Below are 19,399 nucleotides of genomic sequence, written 5' to 3' on the forward strand. Positions count from 1 at the left end.
GTTGGTTCAAAATTGTATATTGGCTTGGCAGAAGCGAAGGAAGTTTACAGACTATCTCGCTGTATGCAGTGGCGTAACTAAGGGTTTGGGTGACACCCCACAGACAACGTGGAATTGGGCCCCTTCTTTACGTCCTCACATCACGATTTGGGGGCCCGGTGATGGCTTGGACCCCGCAATGCGGGATCTGAGGGGGCCCTTATTTACGCCCCTGGCTGTATGGACAAGATTACTTTGTTCATTACTTAGAACCAGTGTTTCTTCCAGATTTTTTTGGGGGGGGGCACTGCCCCCCGGAGCTCTGAGAGTGTACCCCCGTGGAGGACAGCAAAATAATACGTCTATAATATAATAATAAATAGAATAGTACCAGCAGAGCCCCCCCAGAACATTTTTTTCTGAAAGTACGGCTGCTTAGAACTCTTTTTTTTTTCAAGAGTCAGTGTTGGAAAATATGAAATGAAATCTGTGAGTTTTACGTCCCACAGCTATGTCGGTTAGGATAAAGGAGACAGTGATGATGAGTAATGAATGAAATGGTGGAATGAAGAAAGTGGGAGGAAACGGGAGAACCCCGAGGAAACCCACGCATAGGGTGTTTGTCCACCACAAAGTTCATTTGGCGGGGGCTGGGATCAAACCCGGGACCTCAAATACCAGAGGTGAACGCTCTACCACTGAACCACCGCGGCCCCGTGAGTCACTGTTGGATTCAGACTTTTGTACAAGGGGGGGCAAAAAATTTAAGGGGACCCTGTTCTACATTGCAATAGAGCAGCAGGAATCTGTCGCAAGAAAACTCGCAACTTGTTACTGTCTGGTCGGTTGCAATAAGCAATTGTAGTGGAACCGCAAATTCGTCATTTCTTTTTGCGAATAAATATTCTTTTTTTTTCATTTTTTAAAACCTGCAACAGAATTCGTATTCATTTACTTCTTTAAAAATACAAATTCGTGTTGAGTGTTCTTTTTTTCCCTAGCTGGAAACCAGACATTCTGTCTGCCTTCACGAGTTCCCCCTGTCTGACCTGTAGGTCAACAGCAGTTAAGATAAACATCCTCCCCTTCTGGTTCGATACAGAAGCTTGGTTCTTTTTCTATATTTATGTAGTCTTTTAACAAGTTAGATTATTATTATTATTATTATTATTATTATTAGTGGTAGAATACTGTTAAGGAAATCCATATAGATTGTGTATCTTTTTAAATGTCATTTTTGCTTCTAAAAGGAAGATTCTTTTTCGTTCTTCGAAGCATTAAATATATATGTATGTCTTTGGTCTAAAACAAGTAAGATAAACTGTCGAAGGGTCTTGAGTTCATTGTGTATAAAACCTTTCAAGTTTATTACTTGAAATCTTTTATGTTTTAATATATGTTTATAGTATAAGATACTATTTGTACAATTCTCTGTAATATCTCGATGTAACCTCATTCTTCCAGAGAAAGGGGCTCACACACATAAATTCAAGGACTACACATCACATGCACACGCATGCGCACACACACAATCTTATCTTTTGCCTGGTTCCGCCCAAGGCACCTTGTTCTAGCCAATCTAGATGTTAATGGCATGGCTCGTTCCAATAGCTAGCGTCTCCGCCCCTCAGAGTGGAACTCTTCCGAGCTCCTTGTGCACCCGAACCGTGTGCAAAGCCAATAATCTTTCTTTTCAGGATACGGGTCCCCTTCGGGCTCCGCCTTAGGTACTTTTTAGATCTCCACGCATGCTCAACCTCTGACCTTACGGTCCTAGTGCAACGTTTGCACACGTTACTATTTTGCACACAGACCGTAAATTGGTGCCGTTTGCACCTCCGACCGAGGCCCTTAAAAACGCGTGTTTTGGCCTCTCTCGTCGGACAACGTCCCTCTCCTGAACCCCTCAGAGACGTGCAGGCTACGAGGAGTACGCAATTCGTTAGGCACGTTTCAGTTCAGGAACTTATCACGAAGAAGTCTCTAGTTGTCCATCCCTCTGCCTTCCAACCTCTCTGCCTCTACGGAGGCCTGCCTACTCAATCTCTTGGTTACCTACCTCACTACCTTGGTTTACCCAGTACTTGGCAATCTGTTTCTGAAAGCTCGATGGCTCAGCCAGGGTTCTCCCATAATTGCTGGTCGGCTTAGGAAACTGACGGTCAAAGTACTACCCTACCTAATCCTCACGGTAACTTGGCAATCTGTTTCTGAAAGCAAGACGGTTCAGCCAGGGTTCTCCCATAATTGCTGGTCTGCTTAGGAAACTGACGGCTAAAGTTACCTCCTTCCGAACTTGGCAATCTACTTCCACAAGCTTCGCTTCAGCCCGGACTCGCTCCAGAAACTGCTGGCAAGCTTAGGAAGTTGACGGCTAAAGTTCTGTCGCACCCCTATTTGATGTGTGTTTTGACAGACTCTAAGTTCATTGCTTAGCTGGCCTAAAACGCACCGGTAATCAAATAGTGACTCCCTGTTTGATGTCTGTTCGCAGACCGGTAGATCAAACGGTAAACCCTTACACCTTCCTTGTTTGATGTCTGTTCGCAGACCGGTAGATCAAACGGTAACCTTAATTCCTTCTGGTAACCAACTTTGTTTGATGTCTGCCTAGCAGACCGGTAGATCAAACGGTAACCTTTACACCTACCCTGTTTGATGTCTGTTCGCAGACCGGTAGATCAAACGGTAACCTGTTCTTAACCTCTGGTAGCCTACCCTATTTGATGTCTGTTCGCAGACCGGTAGATCAAATAGTATACCTCTTACCTACCTACCCACTAGGACTGATTCGTGCCCTCCCAGTCTAGTGCAGTTTTGTTTTATTTTGTGAAAAGTGCTACAGTCAAGTTTGTTTGTTTATCAGTGATTTTTAGTGAGTTATTTTTACTACCTATTGGAACGTCGCCACGTAAGTTAAAACTCTTTTATATATAGACACAGTACTTACACTATCGCCCCGGCTCTGGTTCTTGTAATTTGCTTAGAGCCAATAAACTGCAGGCTTACTGCAAGGAACATATTTGTCGAGTTTTGTTTCAAGAGATATCCCAAAGGATTGTTGGTTATCAAACCTTAATCAGGATAACGATTCCATTGTTTCCATTAGAAGATAAGTCTTGGCCACGGCCAACGCTACCGTGTAATACTAAGATTCTTCAGACTGTTTTGTTAGCTGAGTTCCTGTTTCCAGTATAACTTTACCGCTCGAGTTATAGTTGGTGTTTTGCAGAAACTTTGGTTGACTAAATAGAAGTATTTTGGTAAATTACAAAACTCTCTTGTGTGGGTGCCGGTCTACGCAAACGCATACCGCCGGCCCGCCACATAATTTGGTGTCAGCTTTGTGGGATATCTTGAACAACCTAGGATATCTTGAACATCTCTAGGATATCTTGAACAACCTAGGATATCGTGAACTTTTTGCACAGCCTTAGGATATCAGGAATAATTGTGACATCGTAAACTTTGATACCAGTTTAAGTTATTTAAGTGAACTGTGTTTTGTGCATGTGCATTTTGCATGTGTGATATTTATTGTGTGCTGAAAGTTTTTCCATCTGTTTAACTTTCATTCCATCCTCCTTGGCGGAAGCGAAAAAGGGAAAAGGACGCTTTTGTTGTTTGACTGGCCATCAATCAGCAAAACATCCTGCTCACTGTATCGTGACGCCAAACGCACGTTAGTGATTTCAGTTCATTAGTGTTTAAATAAGTGCAGTGCATCTTAGTGTTGAAATTAGGCATTTAAAGCCCCATACAGGTGAATAAACTCATCGTGAATTTAGATTTAGTTAGGTTAAGTGAGAAATTCCTCTCAGAAATCACTATTGCTCAAACCTTCGAGATTTCGCAAATCTAAGAGGTTCATTCATTTATTTAATTTGTTGTTTCCACATAGAAACGTAATTTGAATTTTTTAATCATGGCAGAAGCTGACGGAAGTAACGTACAGCCAGAATATGTTAAAGTTTCTCAGGCAATTCAAGTTATTGCAGAACCATTTACAGGAGATCGTTCTAAGTTCAGGCAATTTATTGATAGTTGTGAAATTGCTCAAGGGTTAGTTAACCCCCGTGATAAGTCTGTATTATTGAAGTTTATTAAGTCGAAAATTTTAGGAGAACCTAGAAATCGTATTTTAGTTAGATTGAACGTAGATACTTGGGAAGCAGTTAAGACAATTTTAGAAGAGAATTATGCTACACATAGATCTATTGATTATTATGCTTGTTTATTGTTTTCTGCCAGGCAAGGCAAAAATGAGGGTATTAGCTCATGGGCTAGCAAGTTAGATACAATTCGAGCTGATCTGAAAGCTGCTGCTTCGAAAATATGTAGTGAAACTGAAAGAGCTGGTGCTCATTCACTTATTGATCATTTGACAAAAGCATCTTTTGTCCAGGGAATTAGCGATCCCCGCATTCAAACAGTAATTCGTGGTAAAAGTACAGAAGACGACAGTTTCGCTCAATTAGTAGATTTCGCTCTAGTTGAAGAGTCGCACATATTGTCTCAGAGACGAAAGCCATTAGATTCTAAGAATGAAGATAGGGCAAATTCTTCAAATCATAATCACAAGTCAGAGAAGAAAGGAAATAGGAAATTTTCCCAGAAAAAGCATTCTGAAAGTAAATCTAGAGATTCTCATAACTCTTCTCATTCCCGTAAGGATAGTAGAAATTTTAAGAAAAAGGTTCATTGTTTAGAAGATTGTGATCATTCAGTAGACTCGCATGAAGAACCGCATGATAAACATTGTAGTGAAAATAGTGACAAATTTGAGGATTCCAATTCTTGTTGTGTTTTACGTTGTACACACTCCTATCATTGTCGTGAAAAGCGTAACCATACTTGTGCGAAGAAGCGTATCCATGTTTGTACCCGAAAGAACACAAGTTCTCCGCGTTGTTCTCATCACCGCCAAACGCGCAGTCCCTCTCCGCGTAGTTCTCGTTGCCGCAAAACGCGAAGCCGTTCCCCGCGTCGCATTCAGCGTCGCCCAGCGCGAGATCCTTCTCCGCGCCGTTTTCAATGTCATCGCCCAGCGTGTGCTCATTCTCCGCGTCGCACTCAGCGTCGCCGAACGCATAGTCATTCTCCGCGTCGCACTCAGCAACGCCCAGCGCGTAGTCCTTCGCCGCGTCGCCCAGTGTATGTGTATCCTCAGCGCCGTACACCGCGCAAACTTTCTCCGCGACCAAAACCGAATAATGTCTCACCGCGTCGTCATCCCGTCGTTGACACGCATGATTGTGAATTGAAAGAGAAATGCCGTGCTGACCACAGCACCAAGCCAAAATCTTGTAGCAAGAATAAGTCTTTATGTTGTTTATCGAGACACAACTCCTCCAGAGTTAAATTAGAGAAACGTTTTGATAGTAATAGAAATCAGAATGATAATGTTAAGAAGATTTTCCTTTGTTCCACTGAACAAACGAGTAAAAATTGTACGAAGGTGTCCCCACCTCAGAAACCTGATCGAAATTCTGTTAAGTCTGATACAATTGGACGTTACGCCCAATTATGCGAATGTTCCACTAAGAGTATAATTGATGAAAAGGGTAAAATTAAAGTACGAATGATGGATTTAAATAAGAATTACGAAATGTTATTAGATTCAGGCTCAGATCTATCGCTTATTAAGTATAGCCATTTACGTGAGTCAATGTTGAGAAAGATACATAGATGTGACTCCACTCCAGTGCATGGATTCAATAATTTTCATGCCCATACTTTAGGTACATTAGATCTTAAATTAGAAATAGGCAAGAATAGAGTGACTCATACTTTTCATGTAATGCGTAGTGATTTATTACCTCCTAATGTAGCAGGTATAATAGGCAGAGATTTTCTTCTTGAACATCATTGTGTAATTTCGTATGACGGACAAGCTGAATTGAAAATTGATGTAGGAACTAAAGTAAAGATCCCAGCACGTACCGAAAAGCTAATTGAAGTTAAGACTGAAAATAATGGGATAGGATTTTTGTCCAAACGTACTTTGGCAGACGGTGTATTCCTGCCAGACGCTATAGTTAAAGCATCCGATAACAAATGTGTAACTAGCATTTTGAATTTGACTGAAAATGAGGTAGACGTTCAAATTCCTCCAATCTCTTTAGATTTTGAACCACTTCTTGATATGACAAAATCTCATAGTGTTTATGCATTGAGCAAATCTGACAATGCAAGTCAAACTAAAGGGTTAAAATCGCGTTTAGAATTACTTAGGCAGAACTTGCGATTAGACCATTTGAATCCAGAAGAGAAAGCGTTAATACTGTCGCATTGTGAAGAATATCATGATTTATTTTATTTAGAGGGAGACAAACTCTCCTATACTGATGTGATTGAACATAACATCCCCATTCATCCCGACAAACGAGGCACAGTCGTGACTCAGAAACCGTACCGTATTCCCGAGGTACATAAGGCAGAAGTACAAAACCAAATCGATAAGATGTTAGATGAAGGTATAATTTCCCCAAGCAAGAGTCCTTGGAATTTTCCGATATTAATAGTGCCGAAAAAGATGGATGCATCAGGCAAACCTAAGATTCGTATATGTTTAGATTTTCGTAGGCTTAATCAGATTACTATTGGAGATAGCTTTCCTTTACCGAATATTACAGAAATACTGGATCAGTTAGGGCAATCGAAATACTTTACGACCTTGGATTTAGCCAGTTCGTACCAACAGATTAGAATTAAACCTGAAGACCGTAGTAAGACCGCCTTCAGTACACCATATGGTCATTACGAGTATAATCGCATGAGCTTTGGATTATGCGGTGCCCCCGCAACATTTCAGAGAATGATGAATATTGTTCTATCCGGATTGCAAGGATTAAAGTGTTTTTCGTATTTAGACGATTGTTGTATCTATAGTAGAGACTTAAAGGACCATATGTCAAGATTGAAACTTGTATTTGATAGGTTTCGAACCTACAACCTCAAACTTCAGCCTGATAAGTGTGAATTTCTTAGAAAAGAAGTAACATATTTAGGACATCAAATAACAGATCAAGGTCTGAAGCCAGACCCTCGCTTAATTGAGAAAGTGTTACATTTTCCGCATCCGAAAAATGTCAAGCAATTGCGTGGATTTTTAGGATTAAGTTCTTATTACCGTAGATTTATTGAAGGCTATAGCAATATAGCCAAACCTCTCACTCTTTTGTTAAAGAAAGATGTTCCATTCAAGTGGGAAACCAAACAAGAACTAGCGTTCCAAACTTTGAAGGAAAAATTGACATCACCACCTCTCCTTCAATATCCTGACATGAGCCGTCCCTTTATTATTACCTGTGACGCTTCAGAAGTCGCAATTGGAGCTATCTTGTCTCAGGGCCAAATTGGTCAAGACAAACCAATCGCTTACGCTAGTCGTACACTAAATAATGCTGAAAGAAATTACTCCACAACCGAACGTGAATTACTTGCGATAGTTTGGGCTGCCAAACTATTCCGCCCATACATCTTTGGAAAGGAAACAACCTTTGTGACTGATCATAAACCTTTGCTTTGGGTGTTTAGTGTAAAAGATCCTAGTAGTAGACTTTTAAGATGGAGAATTAAGTTAGAAGAATATAATTATAAGATTGTTTATAAAGCAGGTGTCCGTAATACCAATGCTGATGCATTGAGTCGTATTGCATATTTAGACCCCGATTCAGAAGGTCAACCTTCTACCCTTGACGAAGAAACAAAGAGTAGGATTTTGGAAGAGTTTCACAACCTTCCTACCGGTGGACACCAAGGTATTCATCGAACTATAGCTAAAATCAAAGCGTACTTAGAATTGAACAATATCGATCCGAAATCTTGGAAAAGACTAAACACCGATGTCGAAGAATACATAAAGAAATGTGAGTCGTGTCAAAAGAACAAACTCACCCAACCTAATGTCAAACTTCCCATGGTTTTGACCACCACTCCTGATGTAGTATTTGAGAAATGTGCTTTAGATCTTGTAGGGCCGTTTCCTGAGAGTTCTCTCGGAAACAAATACATCTTAACATGCCAAGATGAATTATCGAAATATTTAGTGACCATCCCCCTACAGCAACAAGATGCAGAAACCGTAGCTGAAGCATTTGTGACGAAATTTGTTTGTGTTTTCGGTATACCTCAAACCATTTTAACCGATCAAGGTACTAATTTTATGAGCGATACCTTTAAGAAAATGTGTCGCATGTTCCAGATTAGGAAACTACATACTAGTGCATTCCACCCTCAAGCTAACTTCGTTGAAAGAGTTCATAGATCTCTTGCTGAGTATCTGAGGCATTATGTGTCTAAAAACCAACTGGACTGGGACGTCTGGTTGCCATACGCTGCTTTTGCTTACAATACAACTCCGCATTCAGTAACTAACTGTACTCCACACGAGTTGATGTTTGGCCGGATGGCTAACATCCCTGGTATATTACAGAAACAAACTACCGACATTAATTACGCGTATGATGATTACATCAAAACCCTAAAGCAAAAGCTTCAGAACAGTTACGAGTTAGCTAGATCAAAACTGAAACAAGCTAAGGTTAAAAACAAAGAACAATATGATAAGACCGCCTCTCATAAAGAACAATTGTTTAAAGCAGGCGATCAAGTGTTACTTAAAGATGAATCTGTTAGAAGAGGACGATCCAAGAAATTGGGTTCACAGTGGATCGGTCCATACAAAGTAGTTAAAGTTAAAGGTGTTAATTGTACTATTGCTAATCGAAGAAAAACATTTGTAGTTCATGCTAATAGGTTAAAGTTATATTATTAGTAGATAATATTAGTAGACTTTATTAGTAGGTAGTGTAGTTTCCATTTTTGTTCGCAGCCATCATGAGACATCCTCTCTCCTTGTCTGCTTGCTTGATTATATATATATAAAAAAAACTTTTGGTTATATGTTCTGGGTATTCTCATCTAGAACTTTAATTAAGTGTAAACACCCGAAAACTCCACAAGGTTGAGCAAAACAAAAAAATATATACATGGTGAAAAACCAAAGAGGAATATTTAATTAACTTCATACATTTAATTTGGTTGTTTGAAATCTAAAAATTCTAATTTTGGTATTTCAGATGTTAATTATCAATGACTCTTATTTAATTATTTACGATAATTAAATCAGATGTCATTTCATATGTTAGTTATTATCAAATAGTCTTTTGAAAACTATTCATGACACTGTGTTGTCTATTAAACGTAGTCAATACTTGTAGTCAGACATTTATGAAATTCCATGTTATACATTAATAAAAACATCTAGATCCATTGTTTTCATCAATCAAAAAATTCTTGGTTATGTTATTAGTTTACCTTTGACTGATGGTTTAAGATTTAATATGTATAAATTAATTCCATTTCCAACTGAGCTTAAAGACAATAAGTATTTCTTTATACAGCCTCAAAATCCGTATTTGATTATTGAAGTATCGAAACAATATTATGGTAAAATTGATGAACATATGTTTAATACTTGTAAGAAATTAACTTTAGATAAAAACTGTAAAGCTTATGATCCAAATTCCTTAATCAGTTCTCAGGAAATATATGTAAGTAACAATACAAGTAAAGATTTGCTGCCACTACTAAATGATAGCATTGATTGTTGTATATTCTCAAACTCAAAGATCAATATTAAGAATATGGAATTTACTTTGCCATTAAATCATATCATACACAAAGTTACAGATTTACAATATGCCAGCCATCGTGTTGAGGATGTTGAAAAATTAATTAATGAACAAGAATGGCAGATAAGACAAAGTAATCATGTATTTTCTTATTCTATTTTGACTTATATAATCATGTTTACTATTTTGATATTTCTTTGTGTGTATTGTAGTTTTAAGTTTAATTGTTGTAGACATAGGAATAAATGGTGTAATTCAGACTGTATCAGAACCATATGTTTTAAGCCAACAATCATTGCAGGTGTACAATCAAATAGTCCAGCTCTTAATGCTACTTATCGAGCTGCTTCTGGTGAAATAACTTTTAACGAGGAATCACAAGATGATGATTCACCTCATCTCAATCAGAGAGTTACTAGGTCTAGGAACTATCGTTAAAATTTAATTTTGGAATTTTTTTTTCAAATTTTGATTGTAGTTAGTACGAAAAATTTTTTGCCTTACAGTTAAAATTTAAATTTTGCCTTCCAGTTAAAATTTTTCTTTCCCTAGGAGGAAGGACTGTAGTGGAACCGCAAATTCGTCATTTCTTTTTGCGAATAAATATTCTTTTTTTTTCATTTTTTAAAACCTGCAACAGAATTCGTATTCATTTACTTCTTTAAAAATACAAATTCGTGTTGAGTGTTCTTTTTTTCCCTAGCTGGAAACCAGACATTCTGTCTGCCTTCACGAGTTCCCCCTGTCTGACCTGTAGGTCAACAGCAGTTAAGATAAACATCCTCCCCTTCTGGTTCGATACAGAAGCTTGGTTCTTTTTCTATATTTATGTAGTCTTTTAACAAGTTAGATTATTATTATTATTATTATTATTATTATTAGTGGTAGAATACTGTTAAGGAAATCCATATAGATTGTGTATCTTTTTAAATGTCATTTTTGCTTCTAAAAGGAAGATTCTTTTTCGTTCTTCGAAGCATTAAATATATATGTATGTCTTTGGTCTAAAACAAGTAAGATAAACTGTCGAAGGGTCTTGAGTTCATTGTGTATAAAACCTTTCAAGTTTATTACTTGAAATCTTTTATGTTTTAATATATGTTTATAGTATAAGATACTATTTGTACAATTCTCTGTAATATCTCGATGTAACCTCATTCTTCCAGAGAAAGGGGCTCACACACATAAATTCAAGGACTACACATCACATGCACACGCATGCGCACACACACAATCTTATCTTTTGCCTGGTTCCGCCCAAGGCACCTTGTTCTAGCCAATCTAGATGTTAATGGCATGGCTCGTTCCAATAGCTAGCGTCTCCGCCCCTCAGAGTGGAACTCTTCCGAGCTCCTTGTGCACCCGAACCGTGTGCAAAGCCAATAATCTTTCTTTTCAGGATACGGGTCCCCTTCGGGCTCCGCCTTAGGTACTTTTTAGATCTCCACGCATGCTCAACCTCTGACCTTACGGTCCTAGTGCAACGTTTGCACACGTTACTATTTTGCACACAGACCGTAAATTGGTGCCGTTTGCACCTCCGACCGAGGCCCTTAAAAACGCGTGTTTTGGCCTCTCTCGTCGGACAACGTCCCTCTCCTGAACCCCTCAGAGACGTGCAGGCTACGAGGAGTACGCAATTCGTTAGGCACGTTTCAGTTCAGGAACTTATCACGAAGAAGTCTCTAGTTGTCCATCCCTCTGCCTTCCAACCTCTCTGCCTCTACGGAGGCCTGCCTACTCAATCTCTTGGTTACCTACCTCACTACCTTGGTTTACCCAGTACTTGGCAATCTGTTTCTGAAAGCTCGATGGCTCAGCCAGGGTTCTCCCATAATTGCTGGTCGGCTTAGGAAACTGACGGTCAAAGTACTACCCTACCTAATCCTCACGGTAACTTGGCAATCTGTTTCTGAAAGCAAGACGGTTCAGCCAGGGTTCTCCCATAATTGCTGGTCTGCTTAGGAAACTGACGGCTAAAGTTACCTCCTTCCGAACTTGGCAATCTACTTCCACAAGCTTCGCTTCAGCCCGGACTCGCTCCAGAAACTGCTGGCAAGCTTAGGAAGTTGACGGCTAAAGTTCTGTCGCACCCCTATTTGATGTGTGTTTTGACAGACTCTAAGTTCATTGCTTAGCTGGCCTAAAACGCACCGGTAATCAAATAGTGACTCCCTGTTTGATGTCTGTTCGCAGACCGGTAGATCAAACGGTAAACCCTTACACCTTCCTTGTTTGATGTCTGTTCGCAGACCGGTAGATCAAACGGTAACCTTAATTCCTTCTGGTAACCAACTTTGTTTGATGTCTGCCTAGCAGACCGGTAGATCAAACGGTAACCTTTACACCTACCCTGTTTGATGTCTGTTCGCAGACCGGTAGATCAAACGGTAACCTGTTCTTAACCTCTGGTAGCCTACCCTATTTGATGTCTGTTCGCAGACCGGTAGATCAAATAGTATACCTCTTACCTACCTACCCACTAGGACTGATTCGTGCCCTCCCAGTCTAGTGCAGTTTTGTTTTATTTTGTGAAAAGTGCTACAGTCAAGTTTGTTTGTTTATCAGTGATTTTTAGTGAGTTATTTTTACTACCTATTGGAACGTCGCCACGTAAGTTAAAACTCTTTTATATATAGACACAGTACTTACACTATCGCCCCGGCTCTGGTTCTTGTAATTTGCTTAGAGCCAATAAACTGCAGGCTTACTGCAAGGAACATATTTGTCGAGTTTTGTTTCAAGAGATATCCCAAAGGATTGTTGGTTATCAAACCTTAATCAGGATAACGATTCCATTGTTTCCATTAGAAGATAAGTCTTGGCCACGGCCAACGCTACCGTGTAATACTAAGATTCTTCAGACTGTTTTGTTAGCTGAGTTCCTGTTTCCAGTATAACTTTACCGCTCGAGTTATAGTTGGTGTTTTGCAGAAACTTTGGTTGACTAAATAGAAGTATTTTGGTAAATTACAAAACTCTCTTGTGTGGGTGCCGGTCTACGCAAACGCATACCGCCGGCCCGCCACACAATATATTGCCATTTTTCCCTAACTAACGTTGTAAAGCGTTTGTGTGCGTCTGTATCTAATTTCCAAACTTCTATTAAACTTCGACTTTATACGAGAACGCGCTTTGTTACTTTGAACAATTAGGTTGGGCAAAAGAAGAAACTATTTTTTTTAATCTTTGCTTTTAAGACTTTTATTTCCAAAATAAAATAAAATAAAATAAAATAAAATAAAATAAAATAAACAGAAAAAAAGCAAATATTTCAATTGCATGTGTAATAATAGATATTCTAGGGTGGGCGCATATATATTATAGGGAGGGCTCAGCCCCTCCTTGCATACGCCTGAATTCAGCACTGTCAATGGTAACAATCTTTTGTAATTCTCAACTCCAAAAGTGCATTACCACCTGCAACCCAAAAATCACGGTCGTTGGGGTGGTTGAGAATTAGAAAGGCGTTGTTGGACCAAAACTCAATTTTGTTACAAATATAACAGTGTGTCAAACTGCAAATAAGAGAATAAAATAAATTGTTAAGATGACGTCTTTTTTCATCGTCAGGGAATAGTAGGCCCCCCCGTATATCTCGCCGAGCCAGCAAAAATTTTTTGTGACGTCATAGGTCAAAGGTCAATGACCTTGGCCCGGGATCAATGACCTAGGGGTACATAGGACCACCCCCTCTAAATTTTGGCAAGGGTACCATGGCCCACCCCCTAAATTTTGCCAGCGGTACATAGGACCAGCCCCTTAAATTTTGGAAATTGCCAAATTTAAAAATTTGGTATGGTAACCTAGGACCATAGTATGTACCTCTATCAGTATTGGGGGTCTATGTCGTTCCCTTTCATGGGTAAAAAATTACCAAAAAGTCAAATTTCGGGGTTTTTTGACCTAATTTATCCCCTTTGATGAGGTGTTATTACGCCATATGGTTATATGGGCGTATACAGGGGTCCATTACATTTCATAAGACATAGGTATATTAATGCACCCCTTGAAAAATTTGGGAGGGGTACCTTGGCCCACCCCTTAAATTTTGGAAATTGCCCAATTTAAACATTTGGTATTATAGTATAGGACCCTAATATGTCTTATGATAAATTTGGATGGTCCACCTTATTCCCTTTTAGGGGTACCAAATTGCCAAAATATAAACGTAAGCAATACGTAGTACCCCGTGTTTGGTTTTGACCTAAGTTATCCCTTTGGATGAGGTCCTATTACCTTATATGTTTATATGAGCGTATACAGGAGTCTATTACCTTTCATAAGACATGGGTATATTGGTGCACCCCTTTAAAAATTTAGGAGGGGTACCTTGGCCCACCCCTTCATTTTTAGAAATTGCCCAATTTAAACATTTGGTATAATAGTATAAAATCCTAGTATGTATCACTATAAATTTGGGTGGTCCACATCGTTCCCTTTCATGGGTACAAAATTACCAAATTTTAGTACAACCACGTGTTTGGTCTTTTGACCTAATTTATCGCCTTTGATGAGGTGTTATTATCCTATATGGTTATATGGGCGTATACAGGGGTTCATTACCTTTCATAAAACATGGGTATATTAATGCACCCCTTGAAAAATTTGGGAGGGGTACCTTGGCCCACCCCTTAAATTTTGGAAATTGCCCAATTTAAACATTTGGTATAATAGTATAGAACCCTAATATATATTACTATAACCTCGTTCTCTTTTATGGATACAAAATTGCCAAAATATAAACGTAAGTAATATGTTGTACCACGTGTTTCGTTTTTTACCTAATTTATTCCATTGGATGAGGTCCTATTACCTTATATCGTTATATGGTCACGTATGGGGATTCATTTCCTATCATAAGACATAAGTACATTTGGCACCCGTTTACTTTTATGGGAGGGGTACTTTGGTCCACCCCTTTAGTTTTGGAAATTGCCCCTCTTACATGTTTGGTATTATAGTATAGGACCCTAATATAGATTAGTATAAATTTGGGTGGTTCACCTCGTTTCCTTTCATGGGTACGAAATTGCCAAATTTTAGTACAACCACGTGTTTGATTTTGGCTCAATTTATCCCCTTGGATGAGGTCCTATTACCTTATATGGTTATATGGTCATGTATATATTGGTCCATTTCCTATTATAAGACATGGGTACATTGGTGCACTCCGGGAGGGGATTCGGTATTATAGTACATGCCTCAACATGTATCATGATAAATTTGGGTGGTCCATCTTGTTCCGTTTCATGGGTAAAAATTGCTAAAATATAAACATAAGCAATATGTTGTACCATGTATTTGGTTTTTGGCCCAATTTCTCCCCTTTGATGAGGTTCTATTACCTTATATGGTTATATGGTCATGTATATGGGTTCATTTCCTATCATAAGACATGGGTACATTGACGCACCCTTTAAAAATTTGGGAGGGGTATCTTGGCTCATCCACTCGGTGTTAGAAATTGTTTAATATAAGCATTTGGTATCATAGTACAGGACTTCAATATGTACCACTGTAAATTTGGATGGTCCACATCGTTCCCTTTCATGGGTAAAGAACTACCAAAAATCAAATTTAGGAGGTTATTGACCCCTTTGATAAGTATTTAGCACGTTATATGGGTATGTACAGAGGTTTATTACCTTTATATGTTTATGTTCCCTTTTAAATTTGGGAATTATCAAATAACAAAATTCGGTAAACGTTTTCTAGGACCCATTGTAGATGTTGGTGTTCCTCTTATGACCAAATATTCAAACTTTAAAGGTTATTGACCGGTTTTATTATTAAATGAGTACAGGATTTATTACTTTTTCATAAGACAGGTGTATTTGTGTACCAATCTTAAATTTTGGGAGGGGTACATTTCTTATTGTCATATCAATAATTGGTAATTGTTCTTAAAATTGGATTGTATCTCATTCATTGGGTAAATCATTGTCAAATATGAGTATGATCACGAGATCAGTTATTGACCTATGATGGGATTAGGAGTCCAGGACATTGGTACATTGAAACTTTGTAGAATAATTTGAGAATTGTCAAATGAAATTACGTCATTGGTTTTGATTATTCCCGCCAAATATAAACGTAAGCAAGACGTTGTACCACGTGATTGTCCTTGATGAGGTAGTGTACAGGGATTCATTTCCTTTGTTGTGGTACTTCTTAAGTTTGAGTACACACTTCTAGAAAACAGTTGGTTCTACTCAGGTAAACAATTGACGGACATTATTGACCTTATTGAACATATAATGATATGATTAACTCTAAGACTTAGGTATATCAAGAGAAGTATTCTTTAAATTTGGGAATGGTGATAAACAGAATTTTAACATAAGGCGCGAAATTTGAAACAATACATTGAACTTTAGTCACAGCTCATAGTCTAAGATCATTGGTGGTGATTGATTTGACCTTGAGCTTTAGAAATCTGATAGCTAACCTTATTGAATCTTATGACTCATAGACGAAAGGCAATACATGCTACAACAGTTTGAAATTTAATCATAAGGTGATCTAATCTGACACTAGCAAAGTTATTGTTATTGCAATTTGATTGGCTGATCACTATCTTTCCTGCAATCTGATTGGTTGATCACTATCTTTCGTGCAATCTGATTGGTTGATGATTTTCAAAACCGTTTATTTGTTAATCGAATAGTTAAAAAACCGGATAAAGTTTGACGGTTAACCGTGAAACGTAAAATCTTTAGTTTGAAATTTTTTGTTTGAAATTTTTGTTTGAAAATTCTTGGTTTCAAATTTTTGTTTGAATTTTTTGTTTCAGAATTTTTGTTTGAAAATTTTGTTGACAACTTTTGTTTCAAAATTTTTTGTTTAAAAATTTTTCGTTTGAAATTTTTAAACATTTTTTCGTTTCAAAATTGTTTAAAATTTTTTGTTTGAAATTTTTGTTTGAAATTATTCGTTTCCAAATTTTTTATTTCAAAATTTTGTTTGAAATTTTTTTTCGTTTCAAAATTTTGTTTAATTTTTTCGTTTGAAATTTTTAGTTTGAATTTTTTCGTTTCCAAGTTTTTTCGTTTCAAATTTTTTTCAATTTTTTTTCAAAGATTTTTGCTTGTAAACTTTTTTGTTTGAAATTATTGTTTGGAAAATTTTGGTTTGACATTTTTTAAGTTTGTGCACTCATTAGTAAAAAAGCGGAACTGTTTAGAACAAAAACCTTTGACAACATTGTTTTTTCATGATACAATAATACACGTCAGAACATGGGGTTGTACTTGAAATGAAAAAACACAATTCATTGAAGTGGATCATTTTATTACATTGGACTGGTTAATTACATACATCCATACTAGATATAGGATCTGGATATTGTCGATACAATGTATTTTGAATTTCTTGCACTAGTTTGTCTTTAGCATATAATTTTAATTCCAGTTGAAGTCTTTTAAGGTCTATTGCAATATCAATTGGTGGAAACTTAATGTCCATTTGATCACAAAAAAACTGTTTATCAATACAGGTATGCACCCACGAACGATGTTGACAACCATCAGAACATCTAGATACATGTTGTACAATATGCATGACACTTTTCTCAAAATAGTAGTTTTTCAGGAATATACTTGTTTTGTTGCACACTTCCACTGCATGTTTTACACACTGGAATACGTTGATGAATTTGTTCCATTCCGTTTGCGTTAGATACACCATGTTGCGAGGGAAATGCAATGTACTCTTTTTACGTAACAGCACCATCTTCCCTTCAAGGACTGTACGTAGCACCACTTCATGATTTGAGCCTAATGATTTGACTATGGTCACATTTAGCTCATTATGAAAATAATCATTCATTTGGTCGATTCGTGAACATAACATTTGCCATCTTCACAGGTAAGTTGTACACCAAATTGTTCTGCTTTGCCCAATCGAATCACAGGTTCAAATGTTCTAGCACTGATACCAATCATCACATGTTTTGTTTGAAATATATTTATTGAATAATAGCTTGCGAAGAGGAATTCTTTATCGTTAAAAGTACACATCTTTCCTGCTGATACGCACTTGCTCAAATGATTTCATGGGCTGACACTGTATTTGCTGATTTCATAGTTATTGCTGACGTCATTGGAAAGGAATGTGCTGACGTTTGAATTCATGATTTCATCACAGTTGCTGACGTCATGCTGACTAACCAAATTCATAGATCTCATTCTGCATACAGCTACGTCTGACGTCAAACGAATGTGCTAACGTTTGAATTCATGATTTCATCACAATTGCTGACGAAACCGGCTGTGTACTAAATTCAAGTTGATGACTTCGACCCAACAATCCTTTGTAACATAAAGATACAGATCCAGTATTTAAGAAACGCAGCAGTTCTCCTCGTTTTGATGCTTCCATGGGTAAATATCTTGCTGGTAAAATTATTTTCTTATCATTTTCAAGCTTCACTACGATTCTTAATCCAAACTTTGTAGGGATTTTTTGGCTAGCTAAGATTCTATAAGGTACATTCTGTTGTAAATCAGTAATCTTGGTAAATGATTTCATCACATCACGTGTGTTTAGAAACTGCAGACAAGTAGCCATGATGACGTTATCATGAATACTAACTCGAACGATACTTATATATGATGCAAAACTGATCACGTTGTTTTATCATGTTCTGACGTGTACTATTCCATCATGAAAAAACAATGTCAAAGGTTTTTGTTCTAAACAGTTCCGGTTCTTTACTAATGAGTGCACAAACTTAAAAAATGTCAAACCAAAATTTTCCAAACAATAATTTCAAACAAAAAAAGTTTACAAACAAAAATTTCGGAAAAAATTTTTGAAACAAAATTTTCGAAAATTTTTGAAACAAAATTTTGAAAAAAAAATTTTCAAACGAAAAACTTGGAAACGAAAAAATTCAAACAAAAAATTAACGAAAAAAATTCAAACAAAATTTTGAAACGAAAAAAATTTCAAACAAAATTTTGAAACAAAAAATTTCAAACAAACAATTTGGAAACGAAAAATTTTAAACAAAAATTTCAAACAAAAAAATTTAAACAAAATTTTGAAACGAAAAAAATTTAAAAAATTTCAAACGAAAAATTTTTAAACAAAAAATTTTGAAACAAAATTTGTCAAAAAAATTTCAAACAAAATTCTGAAACAAAAAATTCAAACAAAAATTTGAAAGCAAGAATTTTCAAACAAAAATTTCAAACTAAAAATTTTACGTTTCACGGTTAACCGTCAAACTTTATCCGGTTTTTTAACTATTCGATTAACAAATAAACGGTTTTGAAAATCATCAACCAATCAGATTGCACGAAAGATAGTGATCAACCAATCAGATTGCAGGAAAGATAGTGATCAGCCAATCAAATTGCAATAACAATAACTTTGCTAGTGTCAGATTAGATCACCTTATAATTAAGTTTCAAACTGTTGTAGCATGTATTGCCTTTCGTCTATGAGTCATAAGATTCAATAAGGTTAGCTATCAGATTTCTAAAGCTCAAGGTCAAATCAATCACCACCAATGATCTTAGACTATGAGCTGTGACTAAAGTTCAATGTATTGTTTCAAATTTCGCGCCTTATGTTAAAATTCTGTTTATCACCATTCCCAAATTTAAAGAATACTTCTCTTGATATACCTAAGTCTTAGAGTTAATCATATCATTATATGTTCAATAAGGTCAATAATGTCCGTCAATTGTTTACCTGAGTAGAACCAACTGTTTTCTAGAAGTGTGTACTCAAACTTAAGAAGTACCACAACAAAGGAAATGAATCCCTGTACA

The sequence above is a fragment of the Thermobia domestica genome, chromosome 14 (assembly GCF_964235325.1).
Source record: "Thermobia domestica chromosome 14, izTheDome1.hap1.1, whole genome shotgun sequence".
NCBI classification, from domain to species: domain Eukaryota; kingdom Metazoa; phylum Arthropoda; class Insecta; order Zygentoma; family Lepismatidae; genus Thermobia; species Thermobia domestica.